The sequence below is a fragment of the Anser anser genome, assembly GCF_964211835.1.
Source record: "Anser anser genome assembly, chromosome: 12".
NCBI lineage: Eukaryota > Metazoa > Chordata > Aves > Anseriformes > Anatidae > Anser > Anser anser.
The window spans coordinates 9002008-9026887 of NC_139733.1; the positions used below are offsets into that span (position 1 = coordinate 9002008).

General features: G+C 50.2%; 1 protein-coding gene across 1 annotated transcript in view; it reads left to right on the top strand.

Annotated features, from left to right (window-relative positions):
- The window catches only part of LOC310880476 (uncharacterized protein), a 300941-nt gene extending 276995 nt beyond the window's left edge, over window positions 1-23946 (top strand). Inside the window, exons 23-28 of the mRNA XM_083796312.1 lie at window positions 1380-1526; window positions 4708-5098; window positions 5632-5808; window positions 9380-9454; window positions 10591-13585; window positions 14649-23946. The gene's annotated coding sequence lies outside the window, so the exon portion shown is untranslated. The remainder of the gene's footprint in view (window positions 1-1379; window positions 1527-4707; window positions 5099-5631; window positions 5809-9379; window positions 9455-10590; window positions 13586-14648) is intronic.
- Window positions 23947-24880: the final 934 nt, after the last annotated feature.

Genomic DNA, 24880 nt, shown 5'->3' on the forward strand with positions numbered 1-24880 from the left:
GTTGTCTTGCTGCTAGCAAAGCTGATTGGGACTGTGAAGGGGCAGGTAGGCTGGCAAGCAGGCTTTCCCCAAAGCATCAAACTAGATTCAATTAGCCCACTTCAGCTGCAGGAACATGGTTAGCTGGCAGCCAAGTCCCCATGGAGGGGTTAGATAACACACAGTGGCTTAGTCACACTGGAGAAGTAAATGTCTCACAACTTGCTGAGACAAATTCCTCCCTGTTTTAATTAAATGTGAGCTCCCAGAGTGCCTAAAGCTCTACTGGTCTCTGGCTGCCTCTGCCCATGCATCAATCCAGTTGTGCCATTCAAGTCTCCAAATCTTTGTCCTCACTTGCACCACAAGCAAGCTCTGTTTTCATTCACCATTGTTTCAGTGCCTCGTGGCTAGCTAGAGGGATGATAATAAAATAAGGATTTTGCTGCTTGGTACTCTGCAATTAACTGGAAGACACAGATACTTTTTTGATATATATATATATATTTTTATCCTAGACTTCTTGAAAGCAAAGCAATGGATGCTCAGGTCCCAGGACTTCACCAGTAGAGTCAGAGCTTTTCCTTGGCCCCAAGGATGGAGCAGGGACCGCTTAGCAGGAGCTGCTAGTGTACTAGATGCTGAATGAAGGAGCCCTTGACACTTAAGGCAGTGTCCTGCCTTCGGTTTTTGCCCAGTTGTAAAATCAGGTGCGGAGTGCATGTGCCCAGATACAGCACTTGTTTTCTCAAGTCCATCTGGATGGTGGAGCTGGCTGAGTGGGAGGCTGGTGCTGGTTGGACTGCACTGTCATCCCTGGTGTCCCCGCACAAGCTGGGATGTCAGAGCCAGGCCAGGGGTGCCCAAAACCAGTGCAGGCAGGGGCCAGTTAGGTCCAACACCCTCCCTTGACCCACTGGACAAACAGGGTAAGACCACACTTGCCAGCACCAGACTTAGCACTTTTTCTCTGATGGCAAATGCACTGAAAATCTTAAAAACAATCTGCTTTTTAACTTCAATTGTGCTAAGAAGCTTTCAGGATGTCATGATGTATTTTGCTGGTTGGAAAGAGCACCACTGACGGTTGTTAAACAATTATGCTTAATTTGCACCCAAAAAAAGTACACAAAATCTATGTCACATAAACCACGCTAAAGATAATCATTGCTTTTGTATAAAGATGTCCAGGGTTGCTTTAAAGATTTGAGGTCTGATGACCCTCCTGCTCATTGCTCAATACATCTTACACGTGTGAAATGGATGCAAGGCGCAGTCTGGATGGGGTTACCTGTTCATACTGGCAGTGGAGAGCTGCGGTTGCTCTGCAGGCATGGATGGGTTTGAACATGCATGGTACTAAAAGCCTGAAACTCATAAATACTCATTCTCCATTCCAGAGGCACTGGTCTGAACCTGACTGCAGACAGCCAGCTGCCAGCTCTGGGCCATGATGCTGGCCTTGCTGCGTGTCTGTGCCGACTTCTGCCTACTTGACAGCAGAGTGAAGGCAAAGAGGGCCAGGAACAAGAGGAGGAGGCGAGGAGGTGAGCCTGCTAGCATGGTTCATCGTGGTGATCTGCTCTACCAGATCCTCCACTCAGCGCTGCAGCCTGCAGGTTCTGCTCTGACTGTTGTGTTACACCTCAGTGTGCTTGTGTTGTGCTTGACATTGGTTGGGGCTCTCAGAAATTGAGAGCGTTTTCTCTTTTGCAATTGTTACCACGACAGAGAGGCATCCAGCATTTCTCTTCCATCGATCTCAGGGTTATTAAGACTGATAAGCTTAAGTAGAGGATTGCATCTATCCCTTTTCCCAGCGTGGTTTAGGAGAAGCAAAAGGATAAATCGGGAAGCATTTCAGCACTTACCTCCTGTTTTAACAGAAATTGCTATATATTACAAGTGCCTTTGCATATTTTATAGCGCTTAAAAAAGCAAGTGTTGCTAATGTGGAAGTTGGCTTGTTCAGGGAAGCACAAAACCTGCAGCCATAAAAATCCCTCACTTGATGCCAAGCTATTGCATTTTCTAATGTCTGAAAGGCAAGCAATGCTAAAGGAGTCGCCCATTCTTTCTCCCAGCCTGCTTGCAATCACTATTACTTATCCAAAGCATTCAGCTCAACTCCTTCCAGCTCCTAGTGGCTGGGGAGAACAAAAACACCAACACAGCATCTTGAAAAGTTTTGTTGTATTGTTGCCATGTGATACAGATGTTTCGGTAGCAGAAAAGGCCAAAGGCTGGCCTTTTGAATGCGAGTAGCAGAGTACTTCCACTTTCAGTAACAGTTCAAAAAAAAAAAAAAAACAAGCAGTGAGTATAAAGGAAAAGGATAACCAAGGCAGTGCCAAAATCCTGAAAGAATGATGATCCTGGAGCAATCTGCATCCCTCTGGAAACAAGGAAATGTGGTTTGGCTTGTGAAAATGCTGTCCCAAGTCCCTGAGAGATAGCGGGGGTTGGGTAGTCATAGGGTTTCTCTCCTCTGTCTTCCTCTTATTATTATAAAACTTGTGGGAATTTGTTGTCTTTGAAAAAGCTGCTTCTCTGACCGGTTTGATGGAGTAGGTTCAGTAGGTTCAGCAGTTATCAGTGGGATCTATTAGACATGCATAAGTGCACACACAAATACTCAATATGGTCAAGTAAACTCTTTTCCTGTAGGAAACCAGGCTTAAAAATTGGCATCTGCAAGTGCTTAACTAAACATTCGGTTTTTAAGAGCTCTTCGCATTTCCTCTTCCTCTCTTCACTTGGGTATTTGATGTGTTGGACTGTCACAGAGACGTGGGAGGAAGACTAGCATTGGGTAAGGGATACTGGTTGTCTCTAAGGCTCTTGCCTTATCCCAGTTCATGTGATGGCTGGGAAGAGCAGCTTGGGCATGCCTAATGCGTATCATCCTCATCAAAATATCCTGGCCGTGGAAGGAAAACCATATTTAACCAAGGAAGGGGTTGGACATGCTGGGTTTGTGGGGTGACAGCAGTGATTTGGCAGCAGCAGTCGGTGCCTTTCCTGACTGTAACCTACTTAAGGAGAAAGCTGAAATCTGTTACAGGAGCAAGCAGCCAGGAGTTGTTGGATGCTGGTGGGAGAGAGGGAGTGTGATTCAGCCACCTGAAGGCATCTCCCTGCAGGAGAATTACCTTCCCTATAAAGCAGCAGGCTTTGCTCTTAAGTGTTATCAAGCTTAAATTGGGTTCCCTAGGTGACATCCTGGTAAGTGGATTTCCCAATTAAGCACATCCCGATTAAGTCGGATGTACTGTAATTACCAAGTGCTTCGCACTAGGAGCAAACCGGATCTGTTTGCGGCAGAAGGGCTGGATCGAAGCTCTTCCCCAGTCTGGAAGGGGTTGTAGCAAGGTGTTAAGTGTGAAGGTGGGCAGTCTGCCGATGGGATTTTGCAGCCACCCCCTCCCTGCCATTCAGCACGTTCCCTGCAGAAGGAAGATAGTGGATGAAGCCCTGGTGCCACAGCTTCAAACCCTGTGATGTAAGAGCAAACTCCTTTTGAGGTTGCACTCCTGAGCATCCTGCTGCTGGGACCTGCTGGATGGAGACTTCTGCATGCTGTTTGCTTTCTCTGCCAGAGAAACTGCATGCTAGCAGTGATAACTGTGTGGAGAGATGGTGGCTCTGCCTGTGGAGCCTGTGGCTGTCGATGGCACTGCCACCCACCAGGCAGGCGTTACATCCCTCCAGAGCCGAATTCTCGTTGTGCACTAGCAGCCATAATTTTCCCCAGGATGACACGGGCAGGGGCAGAAGCCTGCCTGGATCCCTGAGGTGTGACCTTATGTTTTGGGGTGATGTAATACAAGGCATTGATTGATCCTGACCTCAGCAGCCAGTTCGCATTCCCACTTGTGTCCCCCGTGGAGGCCATGCTGCTCTTTGCCTGCACCACAGCAGCAGCTCAAACCCCTGTCGATGCCTCCTCTCCTCCCGCTGTGCTGTCTGGCTGCGGCAGCCCCGCAATGCTCACAGCCCATGCCTTGGGCTGCCGAGCCAGAGATGCTCAGCACACGTGTGTGCAGCCTCTGTGCTGCTCTTCCACCCTGCTCCTCCATTCCATACCGCTGGTTTTGCAGTGCCACCCACTGGCAGTGGCTCCCCAGAAATCCTCCTCCGCAGCTCTTCTCTTCCGCAGCTGATGCTCCAAACATGAAATATTAGAAGGATGGCTCTGATGGGCGTACTCCATAGAGCAGGTCCCATGTGGGTTGGCCCAGGCCATCTGGAAATGCTTTGGCATCCTTTCTGGTGTATCTCAGTGTCTCCCGAGCCCAAGCAGCAAGGTCGCTGGGTTTGCAGAGTGCCAGATATTAGCTCAGGCTGTGCTTAAGGACAATCGTACTGTTTCGCCCCAACAGTCCGACCAGCCCTGTGTCCTGTCTGCAGCATGGCAGGGCGGGCAGCAAGGTGGTTTCTCATCTCTGCTCTGCTGGGCATGCCAAGCACAGGACTCAGTTTGTGTAGGAGACTGCATTCGTGTTCTACCGTGCAGGAGAAAATCCAAAGCCATGGCTTATGCCAAATGCCCCACTGTACGTAAAGATCATGCATCCCCTTGGGGAGTGTGCTCCCAGCAATCAGGGGTTGGGGGCTTCTGTGGGACAGGATGCTCTTGAGCCAGCGCGGGTAAGAGTAGTCAGGCAGGTCTCCCTTAATGTGCCTTGTCCCTTTCTGACCCCATTTATACTATTTTCTCTATTGCAGCTTTAATACATGATGTGAGTCCAGTCTACAAGCAGGAGGAGAGACAGCAAAGGGATGGAGAGATGCAGTTCTCGGCGTTTCTGTGCAGCACGCTGCTCCTCACAAGCCAGATTTTTAACTGATGATGCCTCCCAATAGGCAGTGAGTGCTAGTTTAAAATAAAGCTTGACAAATGGCATGTTGGGGGCGTCAGGTCCTAGAGCACTGTCTTCCGAAAACTATGAAAAAGGCACCAGAGGAGAGCCTGGTACAGCCTCCTAGATGACAGTAATTAAAGGCTTTTGCGCTCAGGCACCGGGAGCTGCTCCTCTTGCAAATTGGCATTGATTGGAGAGGAAGAGAATGATTAGATTGGAGGAGAGTGATGGGGGCGTCGGGAGAAAACACAGAGGTAAGTCTCAATTTGCCATCCTTTTTTTTTTTCCCCACCTCCTCTCTCCCAGCCAGTGGGTGGAGGGAGCAGAGCTCCCGGGCTGGCTCTGCCTGACATGCTGGGGGAGCTGGAAGCTAAAGAGGGGCCACTCCACTCTGATCCTGCCCTAGGGCATCGCCCAGCATAGGGGGCAAACGTCCCTGTTCTGAAAAGTTGTGCAGGCTGGGTGGCACCACAGTCCCCCATCCAGTGTGGCTACTGCAGAGCCGGCTGTCAATGAGGTTAACCCCTAACCTGAGTTATCCCCATACAAGGCTTTTTCCCCTATATAAGCCCGGGAGTTACAGCTCTCTCCCGTATTTTAATTATAAAGGTGACCTTGGTAGCTTGTTCAATTCAGGTTTTACCTTGTTAGTTATTTTAAAACCCTGTTTTTGTTGAAGTTGCCTAGATGTATTGAAATGGAGCTCAATGCCGAGCCCTCCAACAATACAAGCATTTCTTCCAGGGTGGCAGAAGGAGTTACAGAAGTATGCTCCATTTTTCTACAGGTGTGTCTTTTCTACGACTGGTGAGCAGGAAAAATGTCCCCCCTGGGCTGCCCCAGCTGGGTCCTTGTTGCGGTCCCTGCAGATGGACCCCAGGTGGCTGGGGCCTCCAAGCCAAGGAGCTGAGCCAAAACCAAACTGAGAGCCCCTGGCTGCTGAGTCTGGAGCATTAATGCTCAGGTAGGGTGGTGTAGCCTGAGTCACAACAGGATGCTGCGTCTCTTTTGCCCCTTTGGGGAGTCTTTATTTCATGTCATGGGGTTAACTCAGGTTTTGAACATGCAGAGGGAGAATGCGAGCTGGGAAGGAAGGGGATAACCCTTCCAAGCTGTCCCCCGAGCTGTCCCTGCCATGTCCTGCCAGCCTGGTCTGCGCTGTGGGGTCACCACCAGTGAGGAATTTAAACGTGTTAATTCAAACAGCTGTAAAAGCTACAGCACGGCCTCTCCTTATTCATCCATCCCAAAAGCAATGCCAGTCAGCCCGCACTCAGGGAAGCTGCTGGCCCAGTCTGCAACTGGATACCTTTGGGTCCAGTCCTGCAACCGCTGAGATCAGTGGCCAAACTCCCCACGGACGGACAGGGAAGCAGGCCCTGTGCACTACATTTGGTGCTCATTAATGTTTGGATGAGATAAGCAGCATGCTGCATCCAGTGCAGCACTGGTGTTTGTTGTAAGGCCGTAACCCTGCAGGGTTACCCTGAAATTTGAGGCAGCTTTTGAAAATGCTCTTGGGATGAGGCAGGGCTGCACACCTCTGGCAGCAAAGCCCTGTTGAGTCGTGCTAAAATCTGTGTTTGAATCGAAAGGGAAGAGCAGATGGACCGAGGCACGGTACCTGACAGAAGGGGGGAGATGCTCCAGCAGTTGCCACATCCCTAAATCCTCCTGGATCTTGCCCAGGGGAAGCTGCTTTCTGCAGGGGTTGGGATAATTTGCTGGCAGCTCCTGCCAGCAGTGGAGGCGGTTACTGTGTGAGCAGGGCTCGCAGCGCCGCTCGCTCAGTGCAGCATTTGCCACGTACCCAGGGCAGTGTACTGCGAGCTGTCGAGGTCAGCCCAAAAAACTGCATGAAGCCTGCGGGTTGTCTCCTGGCTTTCACTGAGCTTTTCTTCAGGCCTCAGATGTCCTCCCAAAGTGAGCTGGCTCATGCAGCCATGCTCGGCAGCTTTGCAGCCAGGAGCAGTCAGAGGCATGGGCCAAAAGCACCTATAAGCTAAGTGACTCCCGTAGCACCCGGGTTCAGTCCTGGCCCTGCTCAGGAGCATCATGGGCTCCTGCAGGAGAGCATCGTGGGCTGACCCATTCCTCCCCAGTGAGAAATCCTCCCTGCTTCCTTCAGGCATCCCCATTTAAACTGCCCTGAGCCCATCCACATTAATGCCGGTCATTGGGTTTAGCCCATTGCACATTGCGTTTAGCACAGTAAAACCTCCAGCAAATGATATCTCAGTTCAGCATGCCCTGAATATCCTTAAAAATCCTCATGGCTGCCTGCAAGCCCTGTGCTGTCCCTTGGTTGTGAGCTGGGGGGCGGGGGGGGGGGGGGAGTCCTTTAACCCTCCCAGTGCCAACAGGCACCGTCATGTCCCTGCCGCTTGTCTCTCCTGGGTATGCACCAATGTGACTCGACAGAAGATGATAGGGGTTGGGAAAAGGCCTGGAAGGGCTGGGATGTCGTTGCCATGGAAATCGCTCAGTGTCTCGAGCAGCAAGAATGAAAGCAACTCCAAAAGTAATGATCTGTCACTTTGACGAAGAGGGTATTGGAGGAATTTGGTTAGGGGGAAGCCTCATGCTTCAAATAATACGCGTCCATATGCCACATCTTCCCCCAAAAGGGCTCTGTCGACAGCCCTGGGAAATAATCTGATGTGTTTTGGCCGGGGGTTTCCCCAGGGAGCACAGACACGGTTTCTGTGCAGCAGCTGAGCTGCACGGCTCCACGATCCCAGGATGAAAGGCACCAACTCGATGCAATATTCATTCACTCATTCTTCCTCCCTTCATTCATTTATTCATCCATTCATCTGGTTCATTCACATTTCCCCGGCACTTTAATGAGCAGTGCTGAACCTCTGCAGTCCTGCAGAGCTGTCCCCTGGTGCGCTGCCTCTGTGCTGCAGACGGCCATCTCAAAGCCCGGTGTTCGTTCATTTACAGGGCAAATCCTGGTGTGGCTGGAGCGTGGTCTGCAGTGTGTCCAGCTGCGCACTGGGGTCTTTAAATCCCTCTAAAATCCTGCTAGGCTTTGCCATTCCCGTGATTTCTCTTCGCTCTGATTTATGTCTCATTCAGCTCGCATCTTCCTTGTGGCAGCCCGAGGAGAGGGATTACTTCCAAACAGCGAGCACGGGGTGATTTCTTTCTTTTCACTGTGGTCTTTTAGGAAGTGGAGAAGGATGCTTCAGGAGCATCTTCCCTCCTCAGCCATGTCTGAGCTCCCTGGGCAGCTGAGTTGGGATATAGTGACCACTGCAGAGGTCTCAGATGGCCGTCAAACCAGATTGAAGACCACAGTCCTAACCAGGACCTGGCTTTTTTCCGGATTTATTCTCCACCCAGAGTCAACAGGGACTGGAGGCAGCTATTGCAGGGCTCTCCAGGGCAGGTTTTTTTCCAACCATATGCAGACATTTCTCTTGAAGAAAATAAAACGGATGGCGTCTGGGTAGAAATCAGGAAAGATTAAAAGGAGAAAACTAATTTTCCTGCCTATGATCTCACTCGTGGAAAATGATGCTTTTTCTGTGTGTGCTGCTGATCTGTCCTCTGCCTCTCTCCAAAGAGCTAAATGCATTTCTGAACCAAAGGAAGCAAAGAGAAAACATCCGTTCTTTGTATAATGAAGAAAGCTTTTTCTTTTGTTCCCTGCCTTTTATCAAGTATCTGCTATCTAACATGATTGTTACTCACAGGGTTATTACCTCTAAGTGGCTACTTCCACCAGCATGAGCTGCTTTATTGTCTGCTCAGAGCAATTACAGATCGAGATAATTCCTGCCGCACTGTTTCGTTGCGGAAGGATTTGCTGTGCTCCATGGCCGAGGTAACTTGAGGTGACTTGTGCTGCTGAGTTATCCATCGCGTTAATTAGCAGTGGGTGGCTGGTGCCCTGCTGGATTCTGGGACAGAAGATCAGCAGAGGCTAAACCTAGACATCTTTCAGTGTGAGAGGTGCAAGTATTAAAAGGAAAATCTGGTTTTAGCAGAGCAGAGCTGGGCTTGCATGTCTTTCTATGACTACATCATCTTTATTATTCTGTTGCCTAAAATGTTGGCCAATGTGACCCCCTCCAAGTGTGCAGGACCCCTTGTGTATGTGCGTGCAGGGCAGGACCCGCCCTGCTTGGAGCACTTGCTCCGTTGCTGCCCGTTGCCAACTTTTAGGAGGTCCTTTGGCTCCTTGTCGTGGGTTGTAAAGAGGCAAGGGTACAAAAATGGTTCCCAGTCCATGATGGCTTTCCCCTTGGGAACTGCCTGACCTTGCTGGTTGGAAAGGGGAAATGAGATTAAAGTATTTGTGTGAAGTTTGAATCCCAGACCGTTCCCCCTCCTGGGCCACGTGCATCTGCAGAGATCCGAGCTGCGGGGCCGTCGGAGGGAGGCTCACCCCCGGCAGGACTCCGCACCTGGCGTTGCGTTGGAGGGCTCAGCCTGCGTGCCATGAACATACCCAGTTCTTTGTATTGCTTTGGTACTCGATCTGGTAGCAAAGTAATTTTTTTTTTTCCCCTTTAACCTCCTAGGAACCCAGCAGTGGTTACTGGGGAGTCCCTGCGCAGAAGAAGCTGGGCAACACCAGGCAAGGCGTGGAGCTCCAGGTGGGGACGGCAAGGGGGTCCTGGGGGGGAGCTGCGTGGGTTTTGCAACCCAGCTACACAGCTTAGGAACAGCGTATTATGCATTCCCTTATTAATAAATAAATACAAAAGTGTGACACTTAAAAGTGCTTCTGAAGGCCATGGCAAACACATTTTTCCCATAGTCAGTAACCTAGGGATTAGAAAGTGGTGGTTTTTATTTATTTTTCGTAGCGCACAACGAGGATGGATTAGCATGAAACTATAATGCTGTCACATGCTCTCAAAATCCTTCATACTGAGACCCCATCCAAGTTCAGCACACGTAGCAATGAGCTTTTCAAAAGAGTCATGATGATAATAAGTATTTTTCTCGCCGGCCCAGAAACCGTAGCTGGCAGGGTAGAATTTCTAGGGTTGTATGGATGCATAAAACATCACAAAAAACAACATTGTTCAGTTTACTTGTTACTAAACTTGACTCTGCGTACCCACAGAAATGTGTAGGTGTCTGGACTGCACCTGACACATGAAGTCCTGCTGGTCCCATTGACCAGACCTCCCTTTGGGTTTGACACTAAGCCTGTACTTTGGGTTAGGTCAATATTTGCACAAGTTTTGTTGCACAGAGCATGGCTTTGTGCCTGCTTTGCTATTCATCTGAGCTCTTAGCTATCCTTTCTGCAAGAAATTGATGGCTAAGACTGATCTGAATGGACACAGAGACTTCACCCGTTTCTTACCACAGGTTGGACCCTGAGAAATGTTTTTTGGGGGGAAGGGAGTGGGAGACAGTAGAAAACTACCTATTCCCTGCTCTCCTCTGCTCCACCGTGTTGGCCTCTGGTTCAGCCGAGGATCTGAGCCACAGCAGCTTGCAGAAATGTTGGTGACAAGTCAGTTCTTTAAAACACCAGGCACTGAAGCAATTCCCTGATGATACCTCTCTCTCTTTTAGTAGGCTGATGGTAAATATGATACTTGGGGCTTGGCCAAGAGCCTTTGACAGGACTCAACAAAGTTTTGCTGCCAGCTTGGTGGGGACCCCACTGAGCCATGAGACCTTTTCAGAGCAAACCCTTCTTTGTGCACTTTGTACAAGCAGCATGCTGTGTTTGTGACTAGAACTGGTCTTAAATTGTCTTGTCCCTTTACAGCCACAGCAAAAGTGGATGAAAAGCTCAGAAACTGGGACTGGAAATCCATCCTGACATTTCAAAGCAATCTTTCCTTGTTGGGCTGAGTTCCCAGAGCAAAGGGAAATGGTGGTCGTGAGTAGAACACATTTCCCTCAGCGTCGCGGTGACCGCGTTTGGCTCCCGGAGGACAACCCTCCCTTGCCTCCAGGGGAGTGCAGAGAGCAGCAGCACCAGGTCGTATCTGGAGTCATGATGCTGTCCCTCCTGCCGCCCCTTCCCATCAGCTACATGAGACGAGCTCTCCTTTTATGCTCAAAAAATGGACCGGATCAAGGTTTTCACTGCTATTCCTGCCATTCCAGAGTGCATTAAGGTATGAGTCATCACTGCTAATTATCTCCATAAGCACCTCTGTGGCACAAATTACCTCCCAGCCAGCTGCAGTGGGAAATCGCTTCTGCCTGGTGTTTCTCAGCGCGACTTTGTGGAGCAGAAGGCAGGAACCCCGCATTGCCTGCTGGCATTGACTGCCAGCAGTGGTGGCCTCGAAGGAGACGATGGGAAGAGCTGGGTGCTCACCACCCTCCTTTGACCAAGCCCACCCAAAAGGAACAGGGTATGGAGCCCTAATCCTGGTGCCTGGTTGGTCATTTGAGTTCAGAATGACTTGGGAAACATGGAAGCCAAAGTCCTCCGGCTCTCTTAGAGTCTTAAGCAAATTTTCCTCTCCCCTTTTGGTGCACTCTTGATTTGCTCTGCAGCACAAATGCTTCCACCCAGTCTGGTTACTGCCCTTCACTCCTTCATCCTCTTTGCCTACTGTGAATAACACGGCAGGGGTGACTGCTGCAGTTGTGCTCACACATCTCAAGCAGGTGGAGCCAGAAAAGCTCTTGCATGCTGTATCTGGGTGAAAACGTTAAAGATTTGATCAAAGTCAGCAAAAGTGTCCACCTGCCAGCTGTAACTGTGGGACCTGTGCTTCGAGGCAGTAACATAGGTCTGGACAGGCACCCTCACGGTGACATCCTGGTGATGGCAAGTGACTTGAGAGCACTCCATCAGATGGGAAGGTGGAGGAGGTCTCCAAGGACTTTTCCTACACAAGATTGGTGTCTTACATCCCTTTTCTCTCCCATATTTTCAGCCTTGGCCTGCCTCAGCTTACTTCCCTTGCCTACCAGGACCCAATGGTATATGTAGGGATTTGCATTTTGTGAGGAAATACCTATTGAAATGTAGGATGATACTAACTCCATCTTCCTTGTGTTCCCCCATGTTCCCAAGCTCTGTTCACCATCCCCAGCCCCTGAAACAGCTCCTCTGAAAGCAGATATGTCAGTCTTCGCTGCACAGGGAATATTTTAAGGCTCTGAAAACAAAGTTTATTATAGCAGAGCTGCCAAAAGTGTAACCACTGCCATGCTAAAATATCCTCTGCCTCCTACATTTGTAACGTGGGAGTCTTTTATATCCTCTTTACTGCTGCTGAACCATGCATTTGTCTTGGCAGCAGATGTATGCAGACTGGGGTCTATTTCAGTGTCATGCAAAAGAGCTCTTAGGCTAAAAGATGTATTACAGCTTACTGGAAGGCTTGAAATTAACTGTACGATGATGCTGCATGAAGATAAAGAACCAGCAATTTCATTGAATTGTGATTTTATCCAGATGGGCTGAAAGATTGAACAGCGTTGCCATCTCCAAAGGTCTCCCTTTGCCAAATTAACTGTTGAGCTGAGTGAGAGCCATGAGGAAGAGACCTTGCTGAACCAATTTTGGGAAAAGATCTTTCTCCTTACCCAGTATGTCACAGGAGAAATACAGGTTTGGGGGATGGATTTGTATTTTTTTTTTCATGCTTCACATCTGAGCTCTTGGCACAGCATCCCCTGCTTCTAATCGCACCTTATAACTGCAGTTTAATTCAAAACCCGCCAGGCTGGCACAGCCGGAGCCGGTTTCTATTAAAGCGCCCGAGCAGACCGGTTGTCCCCAGTCCCGTCCCCTGCTGCAAGCTGCTGGATGCTGAAGTGTGACCCACAGTGGCACTGGGACACGGTAGCAGGAGAGGCAGCTTAAAAATGCTTCGGCCACTTACATGGTTGAAAAAGTTTAAAAAAAAATAAAATTGCAAGATAAGGCAGAATCCCCTTTTTATTCCTCACTATAATATATTGGATAGGAATAACAATTAGGAAGAAAACAGTGTCTGGGATGTAGTCTCGGCCACCACCATCCCATCCATTGCCACCCTCCGGCTGCCCCATCGCGTGTAGGGCAGGAGAGTACCTTGAGCAGAAATGCTGCTTCTGGCTCTGCTCTTTACTGCAGTCATTTTGAACACGGAATAAAGCAGGAAAATCGCACACAGTCAGGTGAATGCAGGGCAGGCTGGTGAGGCAGCTGTATTTGAAGGCAGAATTACAGCTGCAAAAGGGAATAAATACATTTGCTAGCATTTCCTGCATTTTTAAATTGATCTTTTTGTGGGGCTTTGTTTTGTTTTCAGGGGGAGTGTTGTTTGCTTGGATGAAGCTATTGAGGACTTTTTCCATTAGCAGGATTTTTTTTTCCTTTCATGTGTCAGTGAACCACATGCAAGCTCCAATCTCTGCTTTGTGGATCCTGAACTCCTGAAGTTGATTTTGCCACTTCAGTAATAAGGTGAATTACATGATGTGGTGGCAGAAGAAAGTGGTATGAGGAGCAGAGAAAAATATAGTCTCTCTGTACCAAGAGAGCCCCCAGAGCAGGGTTACCCCCCTATCCTGAGTCCAGGCACCTGATGACCCAGCAGAAACCCAGGAGATCCTGGTTAAAATAAATTGAGCTAATTAATTGAGCAGCTGTAGCATGGATGCCCTTCATCTTAAGTGCTTCCCTCCAAGAGGAGAAGGTGCTGTTGAGCTTGTTTATTGGTAATGTTATTTCTCTAAACCGATGGTTGTCACCTGTAGTGCCCTCTTGGCTCAGCACAGCTACTCTGGTGGCTCTGTGGCGGTTATTGCAGGTACCTGACCTTCTGCTGGGATTTACTGGGGGCTTTTGGACGTTGTGGCAGCGTTTTCTACATGTTGAGACTGGAGAGAAGGAAATACTCTGGGCAGTTCGTATGTTATTGTCATTGGAAAGCTGTCATTGCCTCTAGTTCAGTGGGGATTTTATGCTGGCTGATAGTTGGGAGGGGAGGGTGGGCTCCATGCGCTTCAGATTCCACAAAAATGATGGAAACCTGAGATGGTGCTTTGCTCTTGTTACGTACAGCAGGTCAGGTTCTGGTCTGGAAGTCACTGGGCTGTGGATCAGGCACATAGCTGAGGGAAATGCTGCTGGTTCATGGAAGGGTTTTTGGGGTGGGTTTTTTCAGCTAATCCGTTCAGGCAAGTATAAGCCTTTACTTTCTTCACCGTGACAGCATATGTTAAGCTAATAGTGGCTGGGTATTTCTCTGAGGCTGTAAAAATAAGCTCGTTCGTCCTTTCTTTATATTTGTTGCGGGGAGAATGAAAAAAACACAACAAAAAAGAAAGCCCTGCTGAACTTCTGCTGCCTCTCCCTCCCTCCCTCCCACTACCGCAGTGCTGTCGTCTCCAGCAGCATCATGCAAATTGCAGGAGCAGGGCTGGGGGTTGAGTCCATGGCTGCGTTCCCATTGAGCCAGGGCTGCATCAGTTGCATCACCTGATCCAATGACAGCCCAAAATTTCAGAGCTCGTGGGCAGCCGCTGTAATCTTGGTGGCCAGATTTAGCGAAAAGCAGACCTCACCAAAAAATAAATAACCTCAGAAGAACTAGAATGAGGGCTAGCATGTTAACGGTATCTCTGCTTGAGAAGCTGCAGAAATTCCCTGTGCTCTTGGAACCTGGCTCTGTGTTCACAATCCAAGCCTTAGACCCGCAGCAATAAGGCCTAGGAGGTATTGCAGGGCTGATGCTGAGATGCTGCTGTGTAATACAGGCGTGATGCATCTCTGCTGCCCTTTGAAGTTGACCAAGGAGGGGTTGCAAAAGCATCCCAGTGCAGGCGGGCTGCTCAAGAAAGTGAAATTCATGTTGTTTTTTGGCTTTGCAGAAGTCCCCTGTGATATCCACATGTTCTCTGGACACTCGGCCGTGAGCTCTGCCTGCATTGCATTCTGCAGGAGATAGTGCTGGTGGGTTTGAACTTTGTAGAGGAAAGGGAGGTTGTGGTGCTTAAAATAAAGGCAAAAGCCTAGAGAATAAATTGTCTTGAGACGGATTTACTGGACTGGATCAGGATTAACCTTTTCCATACAGTGTACGTCCCCCTCTTCCTTCTGTGGACATTCCAAGTTTTACCAAGAAAACACCAGCTCCCCTTGAGACTGTCTTGAAGGGCTTGAGATTTCAGACCTTGCCCCTACCCCACTTCTTTTCAGGTTTGAGGAGATGCTTTATTTTGGCTAATCCATGGGCATGTCGCAGTGGCTGTGCCGACAGTCAGGGCTGGCCACAGCAGCTTGGCCTGGACAGGGAGCCCAAAAGCAGGAATTGCACTGGAGGAGAACAAAGATCCGTGGGAATGGTTGAGGAAGGGGGTATGTGGAGTGAACATCCTTCCTCTCTCTCCAGCAGGTTTAGGACCTATTCTTTGTGTTTTACTGGTCAAAAAAGCAGAGCAACCATCCGTCCTGCTGAATTCCTCCCACATTCTTGTGCTGCAGCGTGACTGGTGCAAATGCCAGCAGCTGGAAGACTGAAATAGCAGCTACCATTGCTTAGGCCCCACTGATTTGTCCTGTGGCTTTTCTATGCCCTCTAATCTCCAGTAACTAATCCCTCACTTCCTTGCGGTCTTTCTAATTCTGTGCCCTGTGCTGGTGCTTCCTGTAAACAGCGGGTCTGGTGGCCCATAATTGAGGCTTTTGCTGGCTGCACAAAGGGCATGTGGCAGGGCTGTTCTTTAGGCTGGCTGTGGCCATTTCAGAAGGCTGAATAATGGAAATGAGGAGCCTGGTTCTCCTCTTCATCCAGGCAGGAGAAGTCAGAACAAGCTGTGATGAGGCTAGTGAATAATTCAGGTGTAAAACCAGGACACAGAACACCAGGTTCCATCGCCCTGACCCAATACCTCACGCTTTCCAGTCTCCAGAAACCATGGATAGGCCAGTGCTTGAAAGCACAACTGGAGTGAAATGAGGTCCCTGTGGCACACGCTTGCACTGGTACTTGCTCTTCTCTGCAGGAGTCTCAACTTGAGCAGAAGCCATGAGCAGATCTTCCTCAACCCTTAATAGCCACATCTCTGGTCTAAAACTTTGAATGGAGTCCTAAAAGTAAGGGCAGAGCTGAAGGCCTGTGCTGATTGAAGGCTTCTCCTGGTGTTCTGCCCAGGGACCTGGTCCTTCGCACTCCTGTAGATATGAAGCCTCCAAATGCTCCGGTGTGTGCTCTGACAGCAAGGGAGGTGCAGAAGACATTTTCCGACCAAAACATCTTCAACAGTTTTTTGGCTTCAAGTTGTCGAAAGATTTGGAGTATTAGATACTAATCCTCAAGCCTGAAAGTTAATTTTCTCCAGGTGAGTTCATGTTAAAGTGATGATGGATCAAACAGGTTTTCAGCTTTTCTTCTCATCTGAAATCTCCTCCGTCTGGGTTTCTGTTGCATGATTGCTTACGTGGATCCCTCCACAGATCTCTGAGCATCCACCAAACCACACCATTTCAAAGGTGTACATTGCAAAGCAAAGCCTGCTTTCAGTTCTGAAGGCACAGCGTCAAGTCCTGGTGCTTCACAAGGAGCCACGGCCAAGTGTGTACGGGGACAGTTGGCAGCAAATACGTGGTAGATCTGAGTTTTCCTGTGACGTGCCAACACCCTGGTTGTATCTCTGCATGGTGCCTGCCTCCCGGCTGGCTGATGGGCTGAGACGTGAGCGAGGGGTCTCCTTCCCTAGCACGGGGGTTGAACAGAAGCAGGCAGGAGGGCTGGTGTGAGGAAGCAGGTGAGGAGCTGGGTTTCTGGCTGCCCACGCAGCTCCAGCCTGACAAAACATTGGCAGGAGTGACCCCAGAGCATCCTGCGGTGATCAGATGGAGGCGGCGGTTCCCTTAATGCACGTTTTTCCAAACCACCTTTCCCTTGTGCTGCATTATCACAAGATTGAGCTGTTCCTGAAACATAGCCTGACACGAAGTCAGACTAAAGCAAAGCTCCTGCAAGCCATTAGGTGGTTGCCTGAGTCCTGCTGGAAGCATCACAAGTGTAGATGGAATTGCTCTGCATGTATTTACACCCGCTCTCCCTGGCCTCAGGTTGACAGTGTGCCTCCACATCTCCATTCTTTCCAACAACAGGGGTGCAAGCAAGCCTTGAGAGGGTCAGAAAAGCTTTGCCCAGCAGCAGCAGGAGTCTTTGAGACTCGACACCAATAATCCTCATCTGCAGTTGGTCCCTTTGGCTCCAGTCACTGCTGAGTTTGCTGGTGGATAAAACCACTGTGTTGGATCAAATCGATACTAAAGGAGACTTCACAAAAGTTAATAGCTAGTGGTCAAGAAGAGTTGCCAGACTCTTGCTTTCTCAGTAACTAATAAAAGTGCTTTTTAACACAATTAATGTCATGTCTTTCTAAAGACTGAAGGAAATTGGAATTGAGACGTTTCTATTTTGACAGACTCAGTGGAAAACTTCTGTTCAGACTGGTAGGAATGAAACCAATAAATTTCTGTAGAAACTTTCTGAATTCAGCCTTCAAGATAATAGATAGGCTGTTCTGACTGTGGATAAATAAGCTCTGTTTTTATAAGTGTTTAAAGACCTCCAGGATGACGAAGTGGAACATACTTCAAGTCTCCAAAGATGGGAAGTGGCTTCTGAGTCAAATGCCCTCCTATGCCAGGGCTCATATTTTAGACTGAGATCACTCTTTTTTGATTTGTTGACAGCTTTTCTGTCGTGTTTTGAAGGAGGAAAAAAAAAAGGGGGGGGGGGAGGGGAGGAGAGAAACGTCCCAGGCTGAAAATAGCAGTAAAACATTCCCCAGCTGGCAAACCTGCTCTTAAAGAAGGCTTCCCAGGGGACATAAAGCTCCAGCTGCAGCCCAGAAAACTGGCTCATCAAGCGATGAGTGAGGTGGAAAACCCAGTCGTGGGTGCCAGCAGACCTCCCTGAGCATTGCTCATTTCTGGACGGTGGTGAAGCTGACACAGGGCACCTGAAGAGGGAAGGAAGGCGCCGTTCCCCCCAGCAATGCTTAGAAGGCGGCTTCTCGAGGTGGGAGGGGTGAAAGCATCTTGCTGCCTTTTTGCCTCCCCATCTTGTGAAGACCAACCCTACGTGCAGCCCCTGGCTGCTCTGGCCATCCCAAAAGCAGGTGGTGGAAAGGCCGGATTGGTGCCTTCTGGAAAAGGTGTCCCCATTTATGCAAGCCTGGGGCCTAATCCTGCAAATAAAACCAAAACAGTCATAACCCACAGCAATGGATAGAGGGATTATGAAGCGTTAGCATTGCAGCTCTGCTTGCTTCCTCCGCTTCCTCCTCCTCCATCTCTGCCCGCTGATGTGAATCGTTAGGTGTGCTGGGCAGAGGCCAGCAGCAGCGTGTGCTTTCTTTGAGCTGGGTGTAAAGTCCCCTTCCTGGGGAAACTCACATAGATATTGTGGAGCACAGCTTGGTGGGCTCTGAAGGGATGCGGGTGCCTGTGGTGGCATGTGGCTAGAGAACCACCATGACCTGGGGGACACGAGTGGGGTGGCTTTGGTGGGTGTCAGAGGTTGTGTGAGCATGGCCCTGGCCAAATGTGCCTGGTTTTGGTGCCTTGATGTCGAACACCAGAGTGATTGGCAAGGTGTTGAGGAGCCAAGAAGAGGCACCAGAGTTATTTCATGGGCTGGCCCAAGGAGCTCAGTCTCTGCTTTCCCAAAGAGAAAGGGAAGTAAGATTTGGCCGTGGCTTGTGACGTACAAAAGTGATGGAAATGGGGGAGTAATGGGATTTTCAACTTAGTAGGCAAAGTCCTGCAAGATGCCTGGAAATGGATACCAAATTAATCCAGCCTGTGAACAAAAAGCTCTATTATTTGGAAGTCATTAATCAGGGAAGTAACTCAGCAAGGCTTGTGCAGATCCTCCACTGCTGAGAATGCTTTGATCAAATCTCATTGTTGTTTCCTTTCCCCCAAAGCAGATGCTGTAAGGCAGGGTTGTGCTTGCCGCAGAGCCGAGAGGGAGCAGCAAAGGCTCTGGAGGAGGCTTTGACTCGTGTTCAAAAGATGGCCCAGGAGAGGAAAGGCACAGCAGCATCCCTGTCGCTCGGTGTGTGAGCTGCCCTGCACCTCTGCTGCTGCTTCAGAAGCACCTCCTGGTCTCTGGTCGCTACTGCTCAGGAGTGGGGGAGGCTCTTTTTGAGCAGGGGAAAAAATATCTGCAAGTAGCAGGATCGCACTGATGCTGGCTGTAGGAAGCACGTGTTCCTGCTGCCAGAGACACCACAGTTGCTACAGCAACTGCAAAGCACAGAGACGAGCATCCTCCCTCTGCCACCATCCATCCCCCAAAATAAGGCAGAGCAAGGAAGGTGCTGGGGTGTGAGAGGCAAGGGCCCACGGCTGCACTGCACCAGTGCTCTGCTCCCATCCCACCGCAGACGCTACCCGTGCACGCTCCGTGCCCCTCGGTCCTGCGGAGCCCTCGGTTTCCAGGTCCATCCCCAGGTTTCCATTTCTTTCCCTACATCTGCAACCTACCCAGGCACCAGAGCAGCCCAGCCTGCCTTTTCCTCTCCCCACAGGGGTCCGCTGGGTCGGATGCTCAGCCCCCGGGGCTGTCGGGATGAGAATGTGATGCTGGGGATGCTGCAGGGAGCAGCGCAGCTGGTGGGGGAACGGGGGGCTCACACTGAGCTGTGTTTTGCAAGCGCCTGCCATCTCATCGCCGGTTAAATCGGGCTCTCCGTGGCTCCCAGCACTGCGCCATCCCGCTGCGGCAAAAGTGCCTGGCTTCCCCTTGCGTAAGTATTTAATGTCAGGAGGAAGAACTGCTTTAAGAAATGCTTCGGTGCTTGCATCCAAACAGAAGGTTGTTTCAGGTGGCCAGAGCAGGCAGGCAGGCGCACACACACACACACGCACAAAAAGGAAAAAAACTCTAGCTGTATTTTTTTCAGAATTGTTCCTCTGTTGAAAAGCTAGAGGCATCATGATGAAGCATGATGGGTAGGAGGAAAGTAAGGAGGTTTTGGGTGCCTGGAGAGAGGAGGGGCGGCTGGGGTCTGTCCCGTGTACTCTCCCCACCTCCATGCAACTGTCACCTGCTCTCTTACAGTAAAATGCTTTAAAGAGATGCCAGGTTTGGAGCTTTAGTGGAAAATGCCTGAAGACTGCCTGTCCCCAGACCTCAGCTGGGCACTCTGTCCTCCCCCCAGCCCTGGATGCATCAGGTGTGTTCTGCAAATGGAAATTCAAAGGCATCCACCTGCCAGAGGCTTCCCGGAGATCTATTGCGGTTCCTCACAAAGCGCTTTGAAAAGCCTGGATAAAATTGCAGTGGGAGCAAATGTGTTAGTCACGGCCAAAGCATGCCTCAGGCCATCCTTGACACGGTTGGGAGCTTGAGATGGGGCTGACCCAGAAGGGGAGGGTTGGTCCCCCCCCCCCAGGGCTCCCAGCTCAGGTGCTCTGGTGGTGGAGCGAGCCCACGTCCTCGCAGGTGTCCCACCGTCACTGTGGGGCAGCGGCTGTCCTGCTGAAACTGGGGGCTTTATGCACCCTTTCCAGAAGACGTTGGGCACAAGCGCTGTTTAGTCATTACTGATGCTGACACCAAGCACAGCACCACTGTGGTCCGCACAGGGCTGGGGGTACAAAGAAACAGATTCAAAACCATGCAGAGTGTCATGAAAATGTAGGTTTTAGCAGTGGGAATGCTGAATTCTGCAACAATGTTTGCAAACCCCAGCCCCTTCCCATACAGCCGTAGTGCAATTAAGTTTTCAGATTAATTATGTGCAAAGGAGGGTGTCAGTCACTCCTCAGTGCTGACTTGGTACAAGGGCGGTGCTATTGGTCTGTTCAATAATTTGTGTGCTTAATATCAGAGGGCAGCATTGGGGGAAGGTCCTGTTGCTGCAGGCCAGGAGATAAAGCATCCTTCCAACAGAGACGGTCTGATTGCAGTGAGCCCTTACGGCGTTCACGAAGCACACGGAGATGCGTTGGTTTTGGTGGGGATGTGATCTCTTAATTACCACACCCTGCTGAAGAGATCCCTGTACAAAACCTCTATTTACACTCAAGCAGCAGATGCTGCACCTGAAAATCAAGCAGCCAATGCATCTAAAGGCAGGAAAAGAAATGACACAAGGGATGCTTGGTGCTGCAGAGGGGAGGATTGCCTTGCTGCTGAACAAAACGTGCACATATCTCTGCTCAGCATCCCAAAAAAGCCAAGATGGAACTGGAGCAATCCAGCCAAAGGACAGCAGGGAGGTGTAGGGAGCGCTGATTTGCAGAAATCAGGACCTGAGTTCCCATCCTATTGGTTTCTGTGCATCAGATAGCCAGGGATATGGGCAGTATTGGCTGTTCCCTACAAAAAAAAATACATTAAACTTGAGCAAGGAAATGCTTTTGCTGCTAGAAACTGGGAAAGTGCCAAAGGAGAGGCTTCTTTTGACTCTTTTCCTAAATACTTGCTCCCGGCAGGATCAAAGGTGGCATCCAAGGGCAGCCAGGTCATCACCTTGCCCAGGCAGCTGTTTTCAAAGAGCTTTTAAAGAGCTGTGCAGCTGTAAATCCTGCAAGGGATGGCCCAAGGGGTGATCTGAAGCTGGCTGCAGGTCGCCTGCCTGCCTTCATATTATCTGTGTTTACGGAGAAAGTGCTCAAAGCCACCAGCCAGGGATGACGGTCATCCCAACCCCTCCCTGTGGTGGTCGCCTTCTCGGACCACAAGAGAACAACCAAAACCTGGAACGAAATGAACGCCCCGTGTCATCTGCCTATCTCCGGTAGTGCTGGTGAAAGGGTTGAAAAAACAGCCTGGAAAAAGTCCAGGAAAGTGCCAAGCCCACATCCTAGAGCCCCTTTCGCCATCCCACTACATTCGTTCTGCAGAAAAGAAGGGATGTGCTGCACTCACTGCATGTCAGCGTCACTTCATCTTTATTTTAATGGACATTTCATCTATTTCAGAGCTGTGCACAGCCCCAGTGAAGTCCAGGACAGAAGGCAGACACCTGTAGGGCTGTGCTTACCTGAGCATCTTAATTTTATGTATTTTTATGGCACAGAGTCACTGTCCTTGCCTGGCATGACCCTGGGAAAGTGCTCTGCGGTGGCTTCTCCCAGGGAAGCAGAGTAGCGGCTTTGGTAAAGCACTGGTGTTTTGGAGCAGCAGCCCCAGATGTGGTTGCGGTCCCTCTGCCTTTACATGCCCGCTGTGGGTAGGGAACAGCAGAGAAGGGCATGGGCCATGCTCAGAGCCGGGTTTGCAGGATGATGCTGGACACAGCGCAGTACTGGAAGAGTTACAGGTGTGAATTAACCCTCTCGGCAGCTTTGCTTCCCTCGGTCTGCACACCGTACAGCCCTGTTGTACAGAATGCCAAGCCCTTCAGCTTGACTTTAGCAGCCCCAGCATTGTGTTTTTGCCTCAAGTGAAGGCTCCTCAAGTGATTTAAGTCCTCCCTGTCACTGGTGATAAAAAGCTCTAGGGTTAAGAGATATCTTCCTCTTTTTTTTTCTTTTTTTTTTTTTTTAAATCCTCCTGCTTAGTTTGCAGCTGGAAAAGAAGGGGTGTTTTCGAGCTACTAACAACTTAGTAAAATGGGCTAATAAAAAAATGGGCTGAGAATACAGCGTGCTTTATCGGAGCTGATGCCTGACCTCACGCTGCTACAGAAGTAGCTCAGCGGCACACACAAGCACCTCTTGCTGCATCGGCTTTTGTTTCCACATGCTCAGCTGCAGCAGTGAGCAGAAGTGCCAAAGTGAGCTGGGACAACTTAGATATTTAACATGTAAGCAGGAACAGCGATATCCCAGCCCAGACACATCCTTTGAACCTCCTGTGCTGCGGCCAGGCAGCCATCCCACAGGTGACGGGCTGTGCTGCCTGCAGTGAAACCCCTGGCACATGCACCAGCGGTGGGGTTGCAGCCTGGAGGAGATGTGACTGGTTATATTTCTATGTGAAAATACGTTTCCATCCATGCAGGGCTCAGGACATGCAGCCCTCTTTATTTGCTTTATTGTTTGATGCCTCCTGTCTCAAAGAGGGGCAGCAGGGGGTAGAAGTGGGCCTTGGGTCCCATCCTGCTCCTGCCTTCAAGCAGCACCCTGCCTGCCTGGCTTTGAAGGGTTTTCAAAAAAAAAAAAAAACAACTCCAATCCAGCAGTTAAATCAGTGTCTCAGCCCTGCTCAGAGGATGTGCAGGATCAGGCCTTGCTTATCTCCTTCCCCCTCCCCAGCCCTGCCTTCACGCTAACCTACTTTCTTGCTTTGTGGAAAGAACATCTTGGATTATGGTGCTGCAAATGAAAGGATTCAGTCATTGCATCAGGCGAGTCGCAGGTAAGCGCAGGGTTTAATGTCAGCTTGTTGGCAGCTTCTTTATTCCCTTTTTTTTAATTATTTTTATTCCTCCTTTGCACAAACAAGCCGTCTTTGTGTGGAAGTTCATTTTCCTTTTTAGCCAGGGCATTTCTCAGCGTGGCTTTCCAGTAATCCTTGTGGTGCAGATAAAGCAGAGCCAAAGCAGATCTCTTTCACTGTTTCTGCAGAGTGCCCCAATCACATCCAGAACTGGGGTGCAGCTCACGGGAGGGATGTCCCCGCTGTCCCAGCCCCTGCCTCCAGGCGGAAGGACAGAAGTTGAGCCCAGGTGGTGGAGCTGCAATCCTGAGACGAAACGCAATCTTGCTGTAACTCCTTCCAGTGTTGGGCTTTGTTTGCGTTAAGGTGCAGGCATCAACACCCCAGACCCCTAGGGTTAATAATAATTCAGGGGAGAAATGAATACAGACATGAGCTCAGCATCTCTCTCTGTCAGCCCGTTCCTCCCAGCCACCTCCACCTGCCTCCCCGGAGCAGCCACCAACCTGCTTCCAGCGTGGCACAGCATCTTGGTGGCCCTGTTCATCACCTAACAGCTTTCCAGCCCCAGCTTCCAGCCCCTGCAGCACCTCCACCCTCGCAGACCGCCCTCTCCACCTCGCAGGAACTGCAGGCTCCGTTTTTGCAATCGCAGTGCTCGTCCGGTCATTGTGGGGTCATCCAGCCACATCTGCAGCGGGATGGGGCTGGCACAGAGGGAGATCTACTTTTAAATCCCTAAGCTCCCCCCAAATCCAGCATCATCATTCAAATGCCAAAAAATATACAATGTAAAATTAAAAAGTAAGAGACTACCATACAGTCATCAGTCCTTTATTGCCATGTCGATACATTTCAGATGCAAGTCCTGCAAATGGGGAAGACCTAATTTATGCGCACCTTTGGGTTAACTGAAGTTCAGGGTGTTCTCCAGGCAGGTTGGTGAAGGTCCATGTAAAGTAACTTCCCTCCCCAGCTGGCCAACATGAACGTCCCCGTGCCTCCAACACTAGCACACGAGGATGCGGCATCCTGTGCATGGGCTGGTCTCGCTGCCAGGCGCTGAAGCAGCTCCTGCACCCACCGCGCTGGCTCCATCAGGCTCCCTGGGCTTCACAGCACCGTGCCAAAAATCCCTCCCCATCCCCACCATATTCAAGAGAAGAGGGGAAGCCTTCCTTCTTCCACCAAGAAGGAATTTGTCTGCACCAGGGGATGCTCCTTCTGTGACGAACACAAGGAACCAAGTTCTTCTCCAAGGAAACATGGTTCTCCCCAGCCCTGCGTGAGGTCTCCAGCGATGAGCCCAGCCAGAAGAAGCATCCAGGGTGTAGGCAAAAGCAAATGCAATGCTGCTCCTTCTGGCAGCTTGGCTGGCTCCTGGTGGGACTCAGGCTGAGTGACCATGACGTGGGCCACCAGCACGGACTGTCCTCCCGAGGAAGGTGCGGAGGTGGAAGGATGGAAAAGGGCTGTGAGCAGTGGCAGCTCTGGGGGGAGCAGAGGAGGTGGCAGGCCCGGTGGGAAGCTCGTTTTGGATCACACTCACCCATGACCGTCTTCCTCATCCAAAGCAAATGCAATGAAAATATTGCTGGGGAGGGGTAAAATAAATGCAGTTCCCAGCCTCTCCCAGTGCCCCTCTTCTCCTAACTGAGCCAACCCCGTGGAGCACACAAGCCTGGGCTGTTGCCATGTCCCTGCCATCAGCACTTGCAGGGCGGCACCACCAGCTCCCAACCCCCT